Raw genomic sequence first — 24380 nt, 5'->3', positions numbered from 1 at the left:
TGTTAAAATTATTCTTTGCAGCATTTTCATTGTTAAATTATTAAAACATCATCTTGGATTTATGGGTATTTACAGGATTTTATTGGCAACTTTAGTTGCCAGGTAAAATACTGTACTTTAGTGAAATTAAAAAAATTGCTGTAAAATATATTTACAGGATTTTATTGGCAACATTTGTTGCCAGTTAAATAATGTACTTTAGTGAGATTATAAAATATTGGTGTAAAATAAACTGAAGGTTTAATTCAAAGTTACTGTAAAAAATACTACAAATTACTGTATTTCACATACAGCAATTAACTGTAATTTGCATTGCAGTATTATACTGTAATCCATTTTACAGCAATTAACATAATTTTTACAAGATTTTATTGGCAACGTTTTTTTGCCAGTAACATCCTGTAAATTATACGGTAAATTTTTTACAGTGAAACATTGCATAGATTTTAAAATCTTGCTAATTAATTATAAAGCCCTGAATGGTTTAGCACCTCCGTACTTGAGCGAGCTCTTATCGCATTATAGTCACTTCTGCTGCCTTCCCAAAACTCTGGCAATTCGATAATACCTAGAATAACAAATCAACTGCCGGCAGAAGATCCTTTTCCTATTTACCGCCCAAACTCTGGAACAATCTACCTAACATTGTTTGGGAGGCAGACACACTCTATCAGTTTAAATTTTGATGAAATACCCATCTTTTTAACCTGGCTTACACATAACACACTAACACACTTCTATTATTCAAATCCGTTAAATTATGGTTAGCCTGCATTAATTAGGTTGGAACTGGGAACACTTCCCATAACACCCGATGTACTTGTTACAGCGTAAGAGGAATGGCATCTACACTAATATTAGTCTATTTCTTTCTTATTCTGACGTCATCATGGCCACCCAGATCCAGTCTGTATCCAGATCAGATGGTCACTGCAGCCACCCAGTTCCAGTACGTATCCAGCCCAGATCAGGACCTAGAGATGACCTCTACAGCCCTGAATCTAGGCGGAGATCAGGACAACTAGATGAGTGCCAGAGACAATTCCCCAGTGAAGACCTCGTCACCTAGATTAGAGCCCTGCGCGGGACTGTTTTCTTCATCCCGCTCCCGCCCGCGCCCGCCGAATTTCTGACCATTACCGCCCGCTCCCGCAACGTGTGTGTTACACTCCCGCCCGCACCCGCAATATGTATGTCCACTCCCGCCCGCACCCGCAAAACTCTGAGAATTTATTCCCGCACGATAATAGAGATGCATTGATTTTGTGTCTTCTCCCATCCCGCAGGAAAAAAAAACCGTATTGTATTGCTATTATTAAAGAGATTCATGTTTGTTCCTTTCCCTGACCTGCATGTATTCTGACGCACTGGTAGGGAAGATGAATATAGCTTGGGCTATCGGGGACATCTAAAACGCTTAGGCTACCGCGCGTTTCTTTAGACTTCAAGTACTTTGATTTTGTTGACAATGACATCATGTCGCTAGGTTACCTCCCGATCCCGCAGTGTTTTTTTTTAGCCGCCCATTCCCGCCCGCAGCAAAGTTCAAACCGCCCGCTCCCGCGAGATTTGCGTTGGGTCCCGCGGGTCCCAATCCCAATGCAGCCCTCTAACCTAGATATCCATCGGACAAGACCACGGGAACCAGATGAGTCCTCTGCACAAACTGACTTTGCTGCAGCATGGAACATCCTAATGGTTCGTCTGGCCACAGGAGAACTGGCCCGCCGACTAAGCCTGGTTTCTCCCAAGGTTTTTTTCTTCATTTCTGTGAAGTTTTGTTCCCTGCCGCTGTCGCCTCTGGCTTGCTTAGTTGGGGACACTTAATTTCCAGTGATATCATCGACTTGACTGTACAGATACTATTTGAACTGAACTGAGCTGGATGATGACATCACTGAATTCAATGATGAACTGCCTTTAACTGAAAACTGAGTGTTTTGCTATTGTCCTTTTGCATTATTGACACACTATTTTCCTATTTAATGTTGTAAAGCTGCTTTAACAATCTGTATTGTTAAAAGCGCTATATAAATAAAGGTGACTTGACTTGAAAGTAAAAATAATGTCTTTATTTACAACCATTTTTCAGTCCTTCCGATATAAAACGTCTTTGCTGCTGACTCAAAGATGACTCAAAGTCTATTTCTGACATCTAATTGCATAACAATATAACCAAAATCACCATCACTAACACACAGACCATTTCTCAATACCAAATACTATTATTACATACTACTATGGAATTATATTGTTACTAATATAAAAACAAACAAATATACAAGGTGATTATAAAAGTTAATAAGCAATTCAGTCAAAAATGCAAATGCAGTGCTCTGATGCAGCATTAATATTTTTTATAAAGTTATATAAAAATATAAAAGTTATGAAACTTTGCCCTCAGCCAAAACTATTTGCTCTGGAACAAATATTACATTAATGAGATTGACTGTCATATATACACCCAAAATTAATTGTTTAGCAACTATCCGCTTGTTAATCACCGATGCCAGATACTATCAAAAAGTATAAATCATTAAAATATTTGTGTCTGGGATGCCGTGAGCACAAAGACTGTAGTGTACATTGTAAGTTTTTAAATGTTTAGCTTAAATGTGTAATATTAATAAACAGTGCTCATATACGGTTGTTGAGATTGAATTCTCAAATGAAACAAGGGGAGGCTTTGAGAACAGCCTTGAAACCGCATTCCTTACATCACAACTTAACAAATTAATTGAGACATCAGAGCCAGTGGAAAATTCTAAAAGAACTGGCCAAGGTAAGGCTGTTCATGGCAGGTTCATGAGAGACTGCTGCCACCCTGGAGCTTAAAAAATCTCTCAAAATTATTAATTCAAAAATGCCATTATCTTTTTGGAAAGTCACACCACCTGCAGAGCACTCCACACACACTGTCCAAAGATATATCAACAAAACTCATAAAATAGAAAGAAAAGAAAAGAAAAGAAAAGAAAAGAAAAGAAAAGAAAAGAAAAGAAAAGAAAAGGAAAAGAAAAACAGAAAGCTGACCTCAAAGTCTGCCAGTCAAAAACCATCAATATTTCACCTGAAATACTGAAGCAAAAATCAGTTTTTTGGTATACTCATCATCTTCTAAGTACTACACATGCTCTCTGAGTATCACACACTCGACCATGGATTGGCCTACATACAGCAGACCCACACACATTTCAATGTCACTCATGAGCTATTATTAAAAATCCCCTGTGGAGACACTCATTGCACACGCGCACACGCACACACACACACACACACACACACACACACACACACATGTTGGTTTTTGTGGTTTATGGGGACTCTCCATAGGCGTAATGGTTTTTATACTGAACAAACTGTGTGTGCAATTGCCCTACACCTAAACTTAGCCCTCACAGGAGACTGTGCATTTTTAGATTTTCAAAAAAACACCATTTAGTATGTTTTTTTAAGCCTTTTGAATTACGGGGACATAGGCAGTGTCCTCATAAACCACCTTCATATTGTAATACCTCTGTCATACCCATGTCATTATACAAATTTGTGTCCTCATAAACCACATAAACATGCACACACACACACACGTTTGTTTCTGTGAATTGTGGGGACTTTCCTTAAACTTCTAACCCTAAACCTACCCCTTACAGAAAACCTGTCTGCACTGTTACACTTTCAGATAAACATCATTTACTATTTTGAATATACATATATTTATATATATAAAAATTTCAGGTTTTCTATCCTTGTGGTGAAATTTGGTCCCCACAATGTAGCATAAACAAGTACACACACACACACACACACACACAAAACCTAAACAAAAGGAAACTTGTGGTATGGTCATCACTAATCTATTTATCAGGCAGTATTTAGCTACACTTTAGCTCAGATTAAAACATAGAAATACAAAAAAAGTTTACTGTATACACATTTATATAGTACATGCCAGGATTGATAACATATTCTACATCTAAATGTATGAACTGTTATTCACTAGCCAGTATCCATGGTAACAGCTACACAAGCTTTCCATGTTCTCTAAAAGGATACACAGATGAAGCATGGAAACTACATGTGAGCATAAAATCATACTTGATCATTAACTGTGAGAGCAGATTGTTTCAATGTGCCAGACTCACAAAAATAGCATTCAATTTATTAACCATTTACCTATTAATTGTCATTAAATGAAATCTTTTTAAAGAATTGAAATTAAATATTGACTTTTACATTTGTTTGATTAGCTAAATATGATTTATCTTATAAGAAATTAACCACAGAAGTTACAGGGTATACATGGTGAAGTGTGTAATTTCCACACCACTTACAAGTGTAGTGTGGGATAGGATGGAACCACTTTTCAGTGTAAAAATAAGAGATACCCAAGACCAGCAAGACCCATCTATAATACCCAAAGAGAGCGCAATGACTGCATGAAGCCAGAATCTGAATCTGCCATCTTGTTTATGGGGCACTCACCTGAGCTGGTGCATTACATGTGAGAAGAACATAATTTTTAAGAAACAAAATGTCATTCATATATGGCACCAAAATTAACACTTTGTTTACACTTTTAAAAGCCCTTTAAAAACAAATAATAATTGATTTCATTTGCAGCAACTGCTTTAACAGACACCCATCAGCCACTACCTCACAGCTGATTTCACTATTAGCATGTAGCTAAGCTAAAACATTGATAATAAGCACACATATACAAAGTGCACACATTGGAGCAAAACTAAAAAGTATTTAATTAACATGTGCCTACCAGAGCTCAACAATAATGTCTGCCCTATGGCTCGAGGCCAGTGTGAAAGGAGCTCGTCATGCTCTATCATGATCATGCAGTGCTGCGATGCACATTTGTATATGGTGTGTGAATCGGATGTGTCAATTCATTAGATTTGTGCATGACAGCTGTTGTATCTTTTGTTCAACTCGCTGTTAACAATAATACATGCACAACAGAGTTCACACATGGACTTAATTTTTACTTGTCGTATGAACTCAACTCACACAGGTGCAGAGGACACATGCAGTACATTTGCGGGAGTAACCACTACACAAACTGTGTGGGGGTGTCCTGAGCTAAACCATTCACTGCATATACAACAGCAGCCTAATATACCTTCTGCTGTCTGTGTCAATAACAAACAAAAAGGAGGAAGAGAAAGTCACTCCCTGCTCTTAACTTTTATGGCTTTAATATTTGGGCTGCACCGATACCACTTTTTCCAGTACTCACCCGATACGATACTTTTTTTTCTTGGTACTTGCCGATACCGAGTACCGATACTGATATTTTCATTGCATTTGTACATTTTTTAAATATCGGGTACAGAAACCAAAAGAGTATGTATAATGTTAATTGGTTAACTTCATTTATCAAATAAATACAGTCAAACCCAAATTTATTCAAACACCTTTAAAATTTCTCACATTATCACGGTTTATTTGCTATAGTTTAGAAAAAGGTAATAAAATATGACAATAACTCAGAGTAAAGTTGTGTCTGAACAAATTCAGCTTTATAATGTCAGATAACTTTGATAGAAAGGTACATAATGGATTACAATCAACCAAAAATGACAGACAGCTGTTAGTATGACAATATCTGTCGGGCCACCCTTAGCCTTAATGACAGCCTGTAGTCTCCTGGGCATGCTGTAAACCAGGTTCATGCAAACCTGAACTTCAGTTTTTTTCCCAGACTCGGTCTGAATAATTTTTTATCCCAAATTTGTATAAATTTTACTGGTAGTCCACTGTATGAAGATTTTTTGGTTATAATATGTCACAGTTTACTTTATTTTGATTTGACTGTATAATATCTTCGGTTATTTTCACACTTAATTATGCCCATTAAAATGTATTTTACAAGTTTTTGTTACTTTCACTGTTAATTTTTTTGCTCTATGGTACATCATCTTTAATTTAATAGCATTAGAGCGGCTCCCTTGCAGCGGCTCAGTACTGGAATTACGTGTTTTTCTGTAATAATGCAGGGAACCACTCGCTATAAATCTCTTAACTGTGATATTTTCAGAAATAAAAGTTGCTTTTTTTCATCTGAAATGTGCTGCAATTTATATTCCAAAGCCACTCATATAAATGCATAATCACTCATGAAGCAAGCAAAACACGCGTTGCGCACATTTTTGTACTGGTGCAGAATGAGAGGGACAAGTGCACAACATAGCGCATAAGCTGTTAGTTTCACTTTCGCCAGAATGTCGTGTATGCTTAAGGTTGAAAATTGAAAATAAATGATGGACAACAGAAGGTCACGCACGCTCTCTCTCTCTCCCTCCCTACCGTTAAGTAACTCGTGTATTGTTTTACTTACTTGTTTATGACACATCCGACCGAACTACAAACTATCCAGTGATGTCTGTGAGAAAGGGATATTCACTCGACGAGCTCGCGCATCTGCGCCGCCGTGCGCTCAATCCACTCAGCATGCTTTGCTTAGCCCATCAGCTCGCGCACATCAGCTATACAGGCGTCAATACTGAATGTTTAACATTAATTTCATTGCATGCATATACTTCGTAGACATCCTTAATCTCTAATAACTCCATTCTGCTGTCTGTTGTTCTGTTGTCTGTATTTCTTTGTCTGAATATGGCACTTATCACATGCTGTGTGGTATTGGCGTTTGGTATCCATTGGTTCACTCCAAGTCACGTCGGATGACCGACAAAATTAGGATCTCACCAGAGAGAACAATCCACTTAGAGTGTAACTAAACGAGCCAATGGAAATTGGCATGCGATCATTGCATCCAGCTGCCGCTGATCACAGCGTGAGTATAAGAGGCAGCAGGTGCACCACATTAATTCATGCCTTTCGCTTCGGAGCCGAGTGGCGGTGCATCACTGCTGCTCTCCTATCCTGCGAGTGAGAAAGAGCGAGCGAGTGTTGGCGTTACAGCGCAGCAGCGGTGGTCGCAATCCCACGGGAATGAAAAGCGATTTCCGTGAGGACGTTCACACTAGGAGTGTGTGGTGGCCAGCTTCCCTGCGTGCTTCAGCACTGAAAGAGCGAATTTCTCTAAAAGAGCAACACGGGTGATCGCGTCTTTTTAAAGATGTCTTATCACCCGTGCGTTTCTGGGTGTGGTCGTTTCCTGGCGCCTCAGGACGGTCACGATTGCTGCCTCACGTGTCTGGGCATTCAGCACGCTGAGGAAGCTTTCGTGGATGGTTCATGTTCTTCTTGTGGGGACATGACCATTTCGGAGTTGCGTAATACACTCCGTTATTCAAACATGGTGGAGTCCCTCTGCCTCTGCCGCGATCCAGCATTCGTCCTGGCACCCGGGGTGATGCTGCGTCCGGTGGAGTCAGCGGTGATTTGAAGATCATGGTGAGGGCTTCTCCAAGTGGAGCTCCTCACCCCTCAAGCACTCCGCAGGACGGGGTGCACCACGCGTTTCCTTCTGTGCCCCCTCTGACGACCAGATGTCGATCGCTGCATCGGAGGGCGAAACCTCTCTCTCCGGGGATGACGACTCGGCTGCGTTGCCCCCTTCAGGTGTGGTAGCATTGTCCGAGCCAGACCCAGAGATGACGGCTATGCTTTCCCGGGCCGCTGAGAATGTCGGGCTCGTGTGGAATCCTCCACCGCGTCCCGATCCTTCAAGGCTGGATGAATGGTTTCTCTGTGGGGGTCGCGCTGATTCTCAGCGCCCCCCTCCGGTGCCATTCTTTCCGGAAGTGCATGAGGAGCTTACAAGATCGTGGAAGGCACCTTTCACTGCCCAAAACAAATCTTGTGGCTCCTCCGCCCTCGCCACTCTTGATGGTAGGACCGCTTTGTGGTACGTGGGCATCCCCTCGGTGGAGCGGTCTGTGGCCATGCAACTATGTCCAACAGCTGCTACCACCCTGCGGAGTGACCCGTGTCTCCCCTCACGGGCCTGTAAGTATTCGTCAGGTCTAACTGGCAGTGCTTATAGAGCCTGTGGGGAGGCGACTTCTGCCCTCCACGCCATGGCATTACTGCAGGTCCACCAGGCCAAATCCCTGAAAGACCTGCACGACCTGGCGATTCCACATGAGTTGCGTGCTGCGACGGACCTCGTGCTTCGAGCGACGAAGGTGACCGCACAGTCTCTGGGTCGTGCGATGTCCACGCTATTGGTCCAGGAGCACCATCTCTGGCTGTGTCTCACTGACATGAAGGAGCAGGAGAAGGTACAGTTCTTGAATATAGAACGACGCTGTCGAGAGCTTTGCCCAGCAGTTCTCGGCAGCACAGAAGCAGACTGAGGCGATCAAACACATGCGCCAGACGAAACCTGCTGCTTCCACCCTGGCTGCAGCCCCTCAGCCTGCTCGTCGCCGTGGGTGCCCCCCTGCGGCCGCCCCTGCCCCCGCTCCCGCGCAGCCGCAGCAGCCTTCCACCAGGCAGTGTCGTGGAGCCGGTCGCAGGCAGGACGCTCAGCCCGTCCAGGCCCCTGCCAAACCTGGCAGCAAGTGCAAGAGGCCCTGAGACGGGCGACCCAGAGATGGAGGAGACTGCTAGTTGGGAGATGGTGACCTCACCACTCCCTCCCCCGGAGGAGGGCCGGGTGGAGAATCTTTTGTTTCATTCTGTTTTTGTTCCGCCGCTGGCCCAGAAGCCAGCAGTACCCAAAACTTCAATAAAAGAGCGATTTCCTCTATATCTGGGTCTCAAGAGGAGGAGAGTGGTGAACCGTCCATCACGGGATCACTTCCCTCCTCTCTCGCCAGGCAGCGGGTGGTTGCCCAAGAGCACCCCTCTTGCCCATTCGTGGAACCAGGTAAGAGCAGGTCCTGTTAGTGGCTCCATATTGGCCCAACAGGACCTGGTTCCCGGAACTCATGCTCCTCGCGACAGCCCCTCCCTGGCCGATTCCTCTGAGGAAGGATCTGCTTTCTCAGAGACGGGGTACCCTTTAGCACCCGCGTCCGGACCTGTGGAAACTCCACTTGTGGTCCCTGGATGGGACGCGGAGGTTCTAGGTGACCTACCCCAGGAGGTAGCACTCGTTTCAGCACGTGCACCGTCCACAAGACAGGCCTATGCTCTGAAGTGGAACCTATTCGTCGAATGGTGTTTCTCTCACCAGGAGGACCCCCGGAGATGTTCAATCAGAGCCGTGCTTTCCTTTTTGCAACAAGGATTGGAGCGTAGGCTGTCCCCCTCCACCTTTAAGGTTTATGTTGCTGCCATTTCCGCTCACCACGACCCCGTAGAGGGGAAGTCGGTGGGGAAGCACGATCTGGTTGTCAGGTCTCTTAGGGGGGCCAGGAGATTAAATCCTCCTAGGCCTCCCTCCCTACCCTCTTGGGATTTGGCATTGGTGTTAAGAGCCCTACAAGCTGCCCCCTTTGAGCCTTTGCAGTCAGTCGAGTTGAAGTTTCTCTCTATGAAAACCCTACTCCTGACTGCGTTGGCCTCGATCAAGAGGATGAGGGACCTGCAGGCATTTTCGGTCGACGAATCGTGCCTTGAGTTTGGGCCGGCTGACTCCAGTGCAACACTGAGGCCCCGGCCCGGCTATGTGCCCAAGATTCCTACCACTCCCTTCAGGGACCAGGTAGTGAACTTGCAAGTGCTGCCCCTGGAAGGAGGCAGACCCAACCCTAGCTTTGCTCTGTCCTGTACGCGCACTGCGACAGTACGCGGATAGAACTCAGACCTTCAGGACCTCAGAACAGCTCTTTGTATGTTATGGAGGACAGCAGAAGGGGAAGGCTGTCTCCAAGCAAAGGATGGCCCACTGGATAGTGGATGCCATCACCTTGCCCTATGAAGCACAAGGTGTGCCCTGCCCGCTCAGGTTGCGTGCTCACTCCACTAGGGGTGTCGCATCGTCCTGGGCATTGGCTCGTGGTGCCTCGCTAGCAGACATCTGTAGAGCTGCGGGTTGGGCGACTCCCAACACGTTCGCTAGGTTTTATAGCCTACGTGTCGAACCGGTTTCCTCCTGTGTTCTCACCTCAAACGGGTAGTGGCACTGAGAGGCCCAGCTCAGAGTCGGCTTGCGGCGTCCTTACGCCTAATTCTCCAGAGAGTTCCTTAACCAGGCAAACCCTGTCGAGTCCTCCAGCACTCCGGCGTCCGGACATGACGGAGCGTCTGGCGCCAGGCCTTTCAGCCAATGAATTCTTGAAATCTGGTGTGAGGCTAGTGCCCATATGAGAGACCCTGTCGGGATCCCATATGTGTATTCCACGGTATGCTTGTTAGAGCTGTGTTTCCCCTGGCAGACCACGTTCTGCGATCTCTAATGAGCCTAAGCCATCTCAGAGACTTCCATGTGTAATAGGGCCCTACGGGGTTGCTTCACATGTCTAAATGTCACTTAACCCCCTCTGGGAGAAGGTGACTCCGCAGTGTGCCTCTTCCAAGCGGAAGGGCACGCTTCCCAGTGTTATCCAAGTCCTACTGTTTGGGTTGCTCAAGGAACAACAGAAGTTGACCTCCTCTGTGTAGAGCCCGGTCCTATCGTCTGCGTTATAGGAAGGATCAGGAGGCCTACACAGGGCACTGGAAGGGGCAGCTCCTGTGGCGCTTTGGTAGGGATCCCAATTTCGTCTGTCATCCGACGTGACTCGGAGTGACCGACTGAATGGGAACGTCTCGGTTACCCTCATTCCCTGAAGGAGGGAACGGAGACATCACGTCCCATCGCCACAGTCGCTGTACCACTGCTGAGCTGCCGGATCACTGGCTCGGCTCCTCAGCGAAAGCATGAATTAATGCGGTGCACCTGTTGCCTCTTATACTCACGCTGTGATCAGCGGCAGCTGGATGCAATGATCGCATGCCAATGTCAATTGGCTCGTTTAGTTACACTCAAAGTGGATTGGTCTCTCTGGCGAGATCCCAATTTCATCGGTCATCCGACGTGACATCTCTGTTCCCTCCTTCAGGGAACGAGGGTTACATATGTAACCGAGGCGTTTTCATATGCTACACACTTGGCCCACCCAGTTTTATGTAGGCCCACCCACTTAAACATTTCTGGCTACGCTAGTGGTTGAAGCTCCTTCATCTCCGTGCTCCTCGTTCCAACACAGCAGCAACGTGACAAGGATGTTATCTGCATAATCTGCTGCTTATGGTTTGAATGAATCAGGAATAGTTAAACATAGGTAGGTAAGCTGCTGTCAGGAGATTTGTGATTTGATATGCATGCTACAAATTTAACATGAAACTTCATTTTTTATTTCTCTCTTTCTGATCAAATTGCTTGTTTAAGGGTTTAAAAACCAACTAACTGATTTTTTTTGTTTGGCAAAAGTTATTATAATTTACAATGTCTTTTCCTTTATATGCTTTAAATGCACACATGTATTTTATTTAGACAGAAATGCAAATTCTTGATTTCTCATTCTTGTTCCACCTACAATGTCATGCCACTAAAATCAACCCACAATCCACTGTGCCACCCTTTGCCTGCAGCTGTGAGAAGGAAACAAAAAACGAGAGGCGGACATATTTAGTCTCCATTTCCACAGAAATGTTATTGAGTGGGTTTTTATTTCCAAAAGGGAAAAAAAGTCAGGTGTGGGCTAGAGAAAGATCATTTTAGAGGTTTCTAGGTTTGCAAAATCAGGCAGTGGCTGCTTTGAATGTAGTGCAACATTTACATACACAAATTTGATGCTTTGAAATAATAAACAAATGTGCTAAACAACAACTCTCTGTCAAAGTATGGAAAACTAAAAGACATACCCTACATGTCAAATTATCATGTAATTCAATAATCATACATACATTTAATTTTGTTTAATTACTAGACAATAGAAGAGAAAGAGGAAAAACCAGGTCAAACCATTGTAGTCAAGCTAGCTTTTGGAACATGGTAGCTGTTTTTTTTTTTTCTTTTCTTTTCTTTTTGCTGGACCAAGGTGCTCTATAGCTTTAACTAGCTTGACAAAGATGACCTACTGAGTCAGCTTTAGCTCCACCAACATTTAGCCCAGTTGATCAACCATCTGGACCAGCTTAAAATGCTATTCACCTAAAGTAACCAGTCCAGACAAGATAAAAAGCATGTGAAACCAGCTATAGGCCAGTTCTGATTAAACACACACACACAAAGAATATACACTATTGCTGCTCCTCATAAGTGACTGATTTGGAACACTTCATAAGGAGTGTGCATGACACAAAATAGCACTATACACTACACCAGGGGTTTTCAAACTGTGGGTCGCGACAAAGATTAATTACGAATTGCGATATTGCTCAATGCGATTTTCGAATCGCAAAGGCCGGGATAACATGCGTTGCGTGTTTTGAAGCGCGGGAACACATGAGTTGTAATAACAGTGAGTGTCTCAGAGCTACGGTTCATTATTAAAATGCTCGGTCCGCATTATTAATAAGAAGAAACTCGCTCACTTCACTGCGCTGTGTTCTGCATCAGATTGCATACACCGGGAAATTCAAATGTTGCGAAAACTGTTTCAGGTAGCCTATGTTTGTTCATGCATTGCTATCATCTGTTTGAACTCGGCACTGTATCTTTCCGAGTGATGTAAAGAGTTTGTTGTCTTCGTTCCTTCATATACATGTAATCCATAAAGTGTCTATAAAAAGCATTTCACATGTACCGGTTGAGTGGGGCACAAATGCGGGATTATTTGTAACACTATACAAACATTTCCACATGCTAACATAACAGAATTTACTAAATTTCCTATTATTTCCTTGCCATATCATCACTATATAGAGGGGGAAAAAATGTGCCAAAGTTAAATCTTTTGAAGATATATCTGAACATTTATTTAACATCGCAAATGTCAATTTCTGGCTGAAGTAAATTTGTCATTTCGGTTTTTAGTGTTTATTTAAAATGATCTTTAATTTTACATTTATTTAAACAATTATCTCACAATTATTTTAATCTCCAAACTGTTTAAGATAATTCTGCTTCGCTTCTTATGCTTTGCCAAAAAAAAAAAGAAGTGTTGGGTGGTGAAGGCATTTTCTGCGCTGAACCCTGCGATGAGTTTAACAACACTCGCAGATTACAGTTCATAGCCACACCGGAATAGCGCGTTTCGAGGTTTTATGGACATATTTCATAGACTCATTAACGTCTGTAAATGAAGAAATTAAAACGTAAATATTAGTAGTGAAGTGGTACTATAAAATAAAATGGTTATTTTTCTTAAATACTTAATTTCTTCCATATTATGCTTTTAATTATAATTAAGCTTATAGTAAAGTCAATCGTCTTGTGATCTCAAATATTTTGGTGGGTCTTGAAATAGATTACTTGTCTAGGTGGGTCATGGAATGGAAAAGTTTGAGAACCCCTGCACTACACTATACTATACAGAGTAAAATGATCCATTTTAATTGTATTGCACTATTGCATTTTAAAAATTAAAGGGGTTATGAAATGCAGTTTCATATTTTTATCATGAGGATAGTTTATAAAGTTTGAAAAGATTTTTGCACCAAAGGTCTAATATCTGTAACTTCATTGTACCGTATCCAAGCCCTTCTTTACAGCATGCTGTGTTTTGATAATGATTTGATCTATTTCAGCATGGTAATTGCTTTTGCTTGATTTTCATTATATAGTTGCATCACAAAAGATGCTGCAGCTTGCGGGGGGGTTTTTTGTTTGTTTTTTTTCCAAAACTTTACACACAAATCCAAGCATTCCACACACAAAATGCAAAATTCCTCACATCTCAAAAGCAAACATTTGTCTTGTGTTGCAAACACCTTAATATTACATTATATATTATAGATTTTGCCATATGCACACAGTTATTCAAAACCTAAAGCTATACTTTTATGAGCTCCTATGTACTTGGGAAGTCGTGGCCTAATGGTTAGAGAGTCGGACTCGTAATCGAAAGGTTGCGGGTTCGAGTCTCGGGCCGGCAGGAATTGTAGGTGGGGGGAGTGAATGTCCAGCGCTCTCTCCACCCTCAATACCACGACTGAGGTGCCCTTGAGCAAGGCACCGAACCCACAACTGCTCCCCGGGCGCCGCAGCATAAATGGCTGCCCACTGCTCCGGGTGTGTGTTCACGGTGTGTGTGTGTGCATTTGTTCACTACTCACTGCTGTGTGTGTGCACTTGGATGGGTTAAACGCAGAGCACCAATTTCGAGTATGGGTTACCATACTTGACAATACGTCACGCATTTTTACTTTACTTTACATTTCTATACAAGATTGAAAGTAATTGGCAGAGAGATGCTGAAAAATTCACTGTAAACACGAAAGCAAGATTGAAACCAAATGATTATTTGAAATGCTTACACACAGTTTTAGAAACTATGGCTCCATTTCTCAAAACTCTACACACAAAACAACAAACACACACACATCATACAAAACGTCACACACATCTTGCAAAAGCAAACACTTCTTTGAAAACTGTTCTAACTTTTCTAAAAATTTTATTTTTGCACAGCAACTCCACACACAAACATAAAATAATTAGCCACATAAATGCCAAACTACACACAGATGTGAAAAATGTAAAACACTACTCTTGTGTGCCTTTTGCTTGTTAAGAACAGGAGTTTGTCATAGCACTCGCACATACTGTACATGCATATGCACATATACACTGTATATATAGTATTTGTGACTGATGAATTTCACACAGTTACACAATACTCAATTGACTTGAGTTGTAGAATGACACTATTGACTTGTTAGAGCTGCTTTACAGCAGAATGTGAATTTGATACTATCGTGAAGCTGCTGTGAAACAATCTATATTGTATAAAGCACTTTAGAAATTAAGTTGACTTTCTGACTTGGCTTGTATGCATGTTCAGCATAGATAGATAGCATTTTGATAGGTTGTGTTTGAAAAAGGAAATCAAGATACGTCCTGTTAGATTTTTGTGTGTTACATAGATAACTGTCTTGTGTTTTGCAAAAAAAAAAGTGTTTTATGAAATTGAAAACGGAGTCAAAGGCTGAGAATCGGTGTATGGTTTCGCACATTTCGTGTGTGGTTCTGGTGTTTGAGTGTCAGGTTTCAGAAATTGTTTGACAAGGATAGATTTTGTGTCAGCAGTTGAAAAAACAAACAAACTGTAAACAGATTGAAGAAATTATGTTGTTTTTCATTAATTTTCCCATGGTTAAACATTTATTTTGGTTGCACGTTTCATGCTTATTGGTAACATTTTGTCATTTTCTGGCTTGATTTATAGTAAGATGCAGTAGCATATGAACTATTGAGTAGTTGACCTGACACTCAGTATAATTAAAGGTTTATATTATATTAAATATATTCAGACAATGTTCAGACAACAATATGTTCGGTGTTCTAGTAGAGTTCAACGTTGGCTTGACATTTTTTACAAACACGTTGTAAGTTTAAAAGTAAATGCACTGTCGGCGCCGGTAGGCTTGTGGGCAGCGTCCTGACAAACAGTGGTGTGAGAAAGTGTTGGTCCCCTTCCTGATTTTTTATTTTATTGCATGCTTGTCACACTTTTGTTTCAGATCATCAAACAAATTTAAATATTACTCAAAGATCAGAATCAGAATCAGAATGAGCTTTATTGGCCAAGTATGTTTACACATACAAGGAATTTGTTATAGTGACAGAAGCTCCACAGTGCAACACAAAGACAGTAACAGGACAGGACACAGGTAATAAAACAAAATAACAAGAAATAGCCAATAACCAATGTACAAAGCAGCAAAAAAAAAAAAAAAAAATACACAATATATAATATAGGTGACTATGTATGTACAGGTCAAGTATGTGCAAATTAGAAATGAGAAAATAAAAATAAAATAAGTGAGTGTGGTGAATGGATAATGAATTAGTTGTGTGTTCTACGTTTATTTATTGAGTGTTCATGAGATGTATTGACTGAGGGAAGAAACTGTTCCTGTGTCTGGTCGTTCTGGTGCTCAGAGCACTGTAGCGTCGACCAGACGGTAACAGTTCAAAGAGGTTGTGTGCTGGATGTGAGGGGTCCAGAGTGATTTTACCAGCCCTTTTGCTCACTCTGGATAAGTACAGTTCTTGGAGAGTGGGGAGGGTTGTACCAATGATTCGCTCAGCAGTCCGGACTACCCTCCGTAGTCTTCTGAGGTCATATTTGGTAGCTGAGCTGAACCAGACAGTTATTGAGGTGCAGAGGATGGATTCAATGATGGCAGAGTAGAACTGTTTCAGTAAGTCCTGTGGCAGGTTGAACTTCCTCAGCTGGCGAAGGAAGTACAGCCTCTGCTGGGCCTTCCTGACAATGGAGTCAATGTGAATATCCCACTTCAGGTCCTGAGAGATGGTGGTGCTCAGGAATCTGAATGACTCCACTGCAGTCACAGTGCTGTTCATAATGGTGAGTGGGGGGAGAGCAGGGGGGTTTCTCCTGAAGTCCACGATCATCTCCACAGTTTTGAGCGTGTTAAGCTCCAGGTTGTTGACACTGCACCAGACAGCCAGCTCCTTAACCTCCTGTCTGTAAGCAGACTCGTCACCGTCCTGGATGAGGCCGATCAGTGTGGTGTCGTCTGCGAACTTCAACACAAGTAAATACAACATGCAGTTTTTAAATGAAAGTTTTTTTTTATGAAGGGAAACAAAATCTAAACCCACATGGCCCTGTGTGAAAAAGTGTTTGACCAGTCAAGAAATCACTTAAATGGGACCTGCCTGACAAAGTGAAGTAGACCAAAAGATCCTCAAAAGCTGCACATCATGTTGAGATCCAAAGAAATTCAGGAACAAATGAGAAAGAAAGTAATTGAGATCTATCAGTCTGGAAAAGGTTATAAAGCCATTTCTAAAGCTTTGGGACTCCAGTGAACCACAGTGAGAGCCATTGGCGAAAACATGGAACAGTGGTGAACCTTCCCAGGAGTGGCTGGCCGACCAAAATTACCCCAAGAGCGCAGCGGCGACTCATCCAAGAGGTCACAAAAGACCCCACAACAACATCTAAAGTACTGCAGGCCTCACTTGCCTCGGTTAAGGTCAGTGTTCATGACTCCACCATAAGAAAGAGACTGGGCAAAAATGGTCTGCATGGCAGAGTTCCAAGACGAAAACCGCTGCTGAGCAAAAAGAACATAAAGGCTCGTCTCAGTTTTGCCAGAAAACATCTTGATGATCCCCAAGACTTTTGGGAAAATACTCTGTGGACTCACGAGACAAAAGTTGAACTCTTTGGAAGGTGTGTGTCCAATTACATCTGGCGTAAAAGTAACACAGCATTTCAGAAAAAGAACATCATACCAACAGTAAAATATGGTGGTGGTAGTGTGATGGTCTGGGTCTGTTTTGCTGCTTCAGGACCTGGAAGACTTGCTGTGATAAATGGAACCATGAATTCAGCTGTCTACCAAAAAATCCTGAAGGACAATGGGTCTCATTCACTAATAAGTGCGTACGATTTTCGTGTTTGTACTAGAGATCGACCGATATATCGTTTTACCGATATTTTTGCCGATATTTAAGCATTTTTCCATAATCGGATATCGGTTTTGTAATATCGGATTCCCCAATAAACACCGCCATCTTGTGGACATTTTGAGAATTGCGCGCAGGATCGCAATTGCAGCGCGTCTGAGGGGAGAGAAGACAACAACAACAACGGCGTGCGGGTACTTGATTTGCTGTAGTTAGTAAACTACTTAATTTATTAATATTATAGTAATATAATATTATATATAAACTATTTAATATTATAGTCATTAATGCACAAATTAGATGTATTACATAAATGGATGATATATAGTTTATGCAACTTGGCTCTAAGACATATGATAAATAAGATACTCTGTCAAGCCCTGTCCCTATAAAGATATAACTTTGCCTGAAATAACACAGCGCTTTTATTTCCAACATGCTCTAATTCATGGCTGAATTGAATTCTCTCTGTGGTCTATTAGTCTCGTGAAATTGGAAATTGGAGTCACGTAGATAATCCGTCAAGTCCTCTCCCAATAAAGACGTAACTTTGCATGAATTAAATAATACAGCCATGAATGATTGCATGTTGGAAATAAAAGCATTGAATTTAATTCTCTCTCTGTTGTCTATATGCTCATCATTAGTCTCGTGAAGCCGCTTTCATATTGCAGTTCACTCAGCGGTTGATGCTCAAGAAATGCTCAGCACGGCCACTGCATGTAACTTTTAACAAGATTCACTTTTTTGAAGCACCCTAAATTGTAACCATTATTTCGTTTATAAACATCTAAATTAACACAACTCTATGGAAATTCTCTGCAGTCGATCGCAGTTTGAGTAGCCTATAGTTCTGTGTAAATGCATAGATAAACCACGCTGTCAGCAGCATAATTTAGAGCATGCCAGTTGAGAAATGCAATAAAACAATGCTTGTTATATTCCAATATTCCAGAGAATATTATTCCGTGAATTAACATTATCCAGTGAATTATTCTTCACTCTTTAGCCTATTAAACAGCTTATAAACCTACTAAAACTGTAGTTAAAAATGAAGTTCATATGACTCCTGTCCTTTATTTATTTTCTCCATTTGAAAACATTAAACATTCTACGTTTATTTTGCTTACTGCTAATATTAGTGTTGGTGCTAAAGCTTTTTATAAATAAAATGTTTTTTATTGTTGTAATACGAAGATTAAATTTAACATGACAGGGCTCTAGACTGCAACCAAAATGGTAATTTTTTTGCGAGTTAAAATTTGACGTGGTCACATTTGTACGAGTGCATGGTCTGCGCTGCTTCAAAGCGTCTGCTTCATACAGCGCGCGCTGCCAGCCGCAGCACATTATAGCAGGAGTCAGATTTCACTGATCACGTGAAGAGAGGTGCTTTCAGCGCGAGCGTTTCGTGGGTAGAGCCTGGTTTATACTCGCCGCGTCAGCACGAGCGTGAAGGTGCGCGTCACGGACGGAGCGCAACAGAGAATTTTGTTTTCAAACTAAAGTAAAAGACCGCTTCTTAAACCAGAGAAGGTGAACATGCTGGTATTCTTGTAGAAAAAACATGCAAGTCCTGTCAGGGACAGCCAGTTTAGTTTTACTTTTCTTTTTGTTTTCGTTCTGAGAAGCTTGTTATCTTTGCTGTTTACCTCACGTTACGCTATGGAGGCTTTTCTTAATTAAAAAAAAATATATATTAATATTTATTTGCTTCCTCAGAGTTTGCTAAACATTCTGTAATTTATTAGACGTATATAATACAGCATGTGATGTGTCCTGTGCCATGCCTCGTCTTATTCGTTTTTGTTGATAAATGTTATGTAAGATAGTTTGTCATTGTCAACGTACTGTTTTATTGTTGTTGTGCTTTTTAATTAAGAATAACAATGAATCCTTCTTTTGTTTTAGACTTAAAAAATGAAAGGTGTATAGATATAAACAAAACAGACAATTGTCTTTTCTTGTAAAATGTGACCTCAAGATCGCGAATTTGAAAGTGAAAGCGCACGAAAAAAAGGAAATCCTGTTCACAAAATTTAAATAACAAATAATACTGATGAAAAAGAACGAGTTGAATGTTGAACACTTTCGTTACCATATAACTATAAACTATGATAAAAGTTCATCAGCATGCATTGATTAATCAAATGTTGTAGCAAAAACAAAAAACAAATTGCAACCAAATTATGTGCTCGTGCGACCAACTGAGAAAGTTAGTCGCAAAAGTGAGATCAGTGGGAAGAATGAGTCTAGAGCCCTGCATGAAAGACTGCTAATTCTCAAAACATTTTTTGTTAAGATGACTGAAAGGAGGAAAAACCAAAGTGAAGTATGGACTTACTTCACGCAGTCATTTATTTACTTTATAACAGTAAATAAATATAGGTTCTGCATATCGGTTATCGGGCAAATAAACATGCAAATAATTGGTATCGGTATCGGGTATAAAAAAATCAATATCGGTCGATCACTAGTTTATACGCACATTTGAACTTCTCACGAAAACTTTCCGCCTAATTCACAACATGTGCGTACGCACATGAGCTTGTTCTCAAACTCGTTCTTCTGTTAGTGAATCTGGAGTCTTCTAAAAGAGCGCCCGCGTGCACAAGGTTAGTGATTAGCATAATACACGGCCAAACCAGCTCCATATAAGGGCTTTCCGCAAAGCGGCACTCGTCTAGAGAAAGACAATTATGGCACCGAAACAAAAGACAAAGAAAAATAACTTTAACAATAATGAACGTGAGGTTTTGCTGTCGGAGGTGGTAGCCAGAAAAAATGTGTTATTTAAAAGCAACTGAACAGCCATTTGTCACTCTCAGCAAACATATCTGTGTGCCAGAGCCGGCGCCAGGGCACCTCCATCGGGGGGCATTTAAATTTCTAGGGGGGGACACAAATCACGTTGTGTGTGTGTGTGTGGGGGGGTGTATTCGTGAAGAGCGTGCAATCTGTGATCGCGTGCAGTTGCTGACACTCGCTAAAGCGTTCAATTGCTTTCTTATGTGCGCTGTTTTATAGGTACTTTCGCTTTCAAAATCGATCGCGTTCAGCAAGGAGGGGAGAGGATGGAAAGTGGGGAGGCACAGTAACTCGTTTGGGGGTCCACGGCCCGCGAGTGCCCCCCTTGGCGCCAGCCCTGCTGTGCGCTCTCTAAAGACGCGCTCTCTCCTTAGAGCACGCGCCGCAATGTCTTCAAGCAGTACCAAGTGTGCCATACCTCCAAACACAAGGTGAGAAACAATAATCACAGTTTATATAAGGATAGATCAGGTGATTTGTTGGTTGAACCTCTAATTTTATATATATATATATATATATCTATATATATATATTTTTATAATTGGACCTCTAATTATACTTTATTATCAATTTTAACGTCTAGTTACTTTTCACCCACCCTGTACATAACATATCTAATTATATGTGGGGTTCTTTATACATGCTTATAAGGCCCCGGGCGTACATGATTATTGCGTACGTGTGGTATAAGTTGTTCTTGAATTTTTTTGTACATTTAGAATAAATTTTAGTACGAAAGTTTTTGATGAATCATGATTTATTCGTGAAAACGTCCGTACGCACATTTCACACAAAAATTTGTGCGTTCGCATGTTTAGTGAATGAGACCCAATGTCCGGCCATCTGTTCGTGACCTCAAGCTGAAGCGAACTTGGGTTCTGCAGCAGGACAATGATCTAAAACACACCAGCAAATCCACCTCTGAATGGCTGAAGAAAAACTAAATAAAGACTTTGGAGTGGCCTAGTCAAAGTCCTGACCTGAATCCTATTGAGATGCTGTGGCATGACCTTAAAAAGGCGGTTCATGCTCGAAAACACTCCAATGTGGCTGAATTACAACAATTCTGCCAAGATGAGTGGGCCAAAATTCCTCCACAGCGCTGTAACAGACTCATTGCAAGTTATCACAAACACTTGATTGCAGTTGTTGCTGCTAAGGGTGGCCCAACCAGTTATTAGGTTTAGGGGGCAAGCACTTTTTCACACAGGGCCATGTGGGTTTGGATTTTGTTTTCCCTTCATAATAAAAAAACTATTAAAAAACTGCATATTGTGTTTACTTGTGCTATCTTTGATTATTTTTTTTACATTTGTTTGATGATCTGAAACATTAAAGTGTGACAAACATGCAAAAAAATCAGGAAGGGGGCCAACACTTTTTCACACCACTGTATGGCGCATTTGTGCCTTGGATGTTCTGAGATCGAATCTCGCCTTGTGGACCTTCCAGATTCCACCCCCTCGTTATCTCTCCCACTTGCTTCCTGCCATATATCCACTGTCCTATCAGGGAAAAAGCAACCCCCCCCCCAAAAAAAAAGTAAATGTACTTGTAGCCACATTGCCCCTGAGGACAAAATGCTGTATCTTTCAATAAAATATATTTTGAAAAAAACGGCAGCTTGTTTAGAATGATTCACAAAACAGTCTGTTGTGAAATGTGCCTAAAATATGGTCTAGGTAGGCAGCTGACAAGGTCTTGGAGCAGAGTTTATGCTTCTGTCTGATTAAAGTCCAGACTTAAAGGGAGGCAGATCCTGGCCACTGCTCTAGTGGACCAGGGCCAGAACTTCTAAAACGCAGCTGCTCTTTTAAACAAAACTCTCTCTACCCCTCCACAAAAGAAATACGAAATAAAAGAAAGTGAAAGAAAGAGTGTGTTAGAAAAGGACAGTTGTCTCTGCAGCAGTTCCAACTGTATCTTTTCACATCACCCTTTTCTGGAGTTAAAAGTGATTAAGCAAGTGCAAGAATGAAAAATTCACTCATATAAACACACTAACATGCTTGATAATGGACTTGTACTGCTAGACATAAAGTATACATATATGGAAACTAGGGACCTGTGTGTGTGTGTGTTTTCTAGTGGTAAAATTACATTATTTCTCAACATCCATTGAGAAATGCAGTGTGTGAATAGAGTGAACATGAAATATTGAATGTATTGAATTTAATATTAAATTAAATAATTAATAAGTCAACCTTGCAGTTGCTCACAACACTGCAATTGTAGGTTTACTAGGTTCCAAGAACATCCAACTGATGGCTGGATAGCGCTGCCCCCTCCAAAGTAAACCATCATACAGGTAAGTATACATATCTTTTTACATAAACCAGCCTACCACACATTAGGGTGACCAGAAATGCCATTTTCCAGGGACACAATCTGGCCAGGAGTTCTGTATTGCCTAAAATATCCAGGTTTTGGCTTTGTTTGCCTATATCCATGTTTAGTAAAGGTAATGTTGTAAAAGTAGTTTGACCAAAAACATGCAGTTATTGTATATAATTGACCAATTGTGGCACGAGAGAAGGTGGGATCTACAGAGAACAGTCAAAGCGATATGGATACATATTAGGTTTGTTTCTTCTTGAAGCAGCGCTTCGCAGATCGTTGAATGACATCAAAGTACCATAAGAGTGAATCGAAAGCATAAGGAGCTGTCTGCTTTGCTCTCTATTCTGCGCTATTTAGGCAAAAGACCTTAACTCGCTAGAGTGTGAAACTGAGAAAAATGACTTTAACGTTTTTTATTTGTCCAGCCAAATTAATTATAGGTAGGACACTGGAAATTTGGCAATTAGATGTGTTAGTAATGAAAATTATCTACATTAAAAAATTGTGAGCTCAAACTTGATTTGTACCCTTATTTTGAAGTTACTGTACTCTGCCTCTGCGTTGTCTGCAAAAAGTGAGAAGTCGCACCAAGGCAAAAGGCAGTAACTTCCACATTATCAATATTTGGATGCTGATCACCATTTACAAAATCGTTACGGTAACATCTGTATAAAATCTAGTGATCATGGGCTGTCTCATATAGGCTATTGCATATAGTAATGTGACTGTATTTTTACCGTAACAAGCAGACTAAAAGTAAAATATGTGACCTTTTTGCAACCAATTTATTTGCTATGCTCAGTAACGTAAAAGAATGCTAGACATAGCATAATTGCTTTTATATTGAATTGATTGAAATAGCCTAACCTAAAAGAACGAATTGTGGATTGATGTGAATGCCAGCAAGCAGGAATAATGCTCAGAATGCTTGTGGATTAAGCATCTCAGACGACGTTCATCGCCATGGATTGATTTTATAGGGTTACAAGAAAAGGTAGGATATGGAATTAATTGCAAACTGTTAGTGATTTTATAATTGATCATGCTACATGCTACGGCATTCGAGTCCACACACATCAGACTAGAATAAGTGACAGCCTGGTGAATAATCTGCATTACAAAAAGGAAAAAAAAAAATCTTTAAAGGTTATTCACGATTACGTATTAATGCCAAGGTATCTAGTCTTAACAGTGCTTTGTTATATGGAGCTGCTTGGTAGATCAAATTTGTTTGTCTACCACGTAATTTAAATGCGGCATACAGTAAGAAAAAAGGCATAACACCATATAACGCCAAGCCATAACCGTAACTTCATTTTGACGCTCAGTTAAGGCAGAACGCCGTAACTCAATTTGAGCGTTCCAAACAAAGTGAAAGAGCCGTTACTGGTGTTATACGGTGTTCTGAAATGTCTTGAATGCCCCAAAAATATCAATAACTCATTTTCAACCAAAATCGAAGTTACGGTCTTTTGCCTTTGCACGGCAGTTACTTAGATGTCATACAACAATCAATCTGTGCAACGCAAACAGCCAAAACCTGGTTATTTTAGGCAATTTTCAAATCCTGGCCAGGATGTGTCCCCGGTAAATGGCACGTCTGGCATGTAAAACCCAAAAACTTATTGCACCTGGTATTGCCAAGTGGTCTCCCATCCAAGCACTAACCAGGCCCGACAATGCATATGACGTTTGCGCATAGAACCTAGCAAACTGGAGTATTGCTGAGCTCAACACAAACTACAATGACTTAGTAATGACTTTTTATTCCTAGTTATTTTTTTGTATCTACATAACCATTATAAATCATACAGCGTGTGTTTTTTGAGAAACG

General features: G+C 41.2%; 1 protein-coding gene across 1 annotated transcript in view; it reads right to left on the bottom strand.

The window, feature by feature from the left end:
* The window catches only part of LOC306870850 (neuronal migration protein doublecortin-like), a 114796-nt gene that overhangs the window by 81253 nt on the left and 9163 nt on the right, over window positions 1-24380 (bottom strand). The gene's annotated exons all lie outside the window — the stretch shown is intronic.

Source organism: Barbus barbus (genome assembly GCF_936440315.1).
Source record: "Barbus barbus genome assembly, chromosome: 6".
Taxonomy (NCBI): domain Eukaryota; kingdom Metazoa; phylum Chordata; class Actinopteri; order Cypriniformes; family Cyprinidae; genus Barbus; species Barbus barbus.
This window is presented reverse-complemented; position numbering and strand designations above follow the sequence as displayed.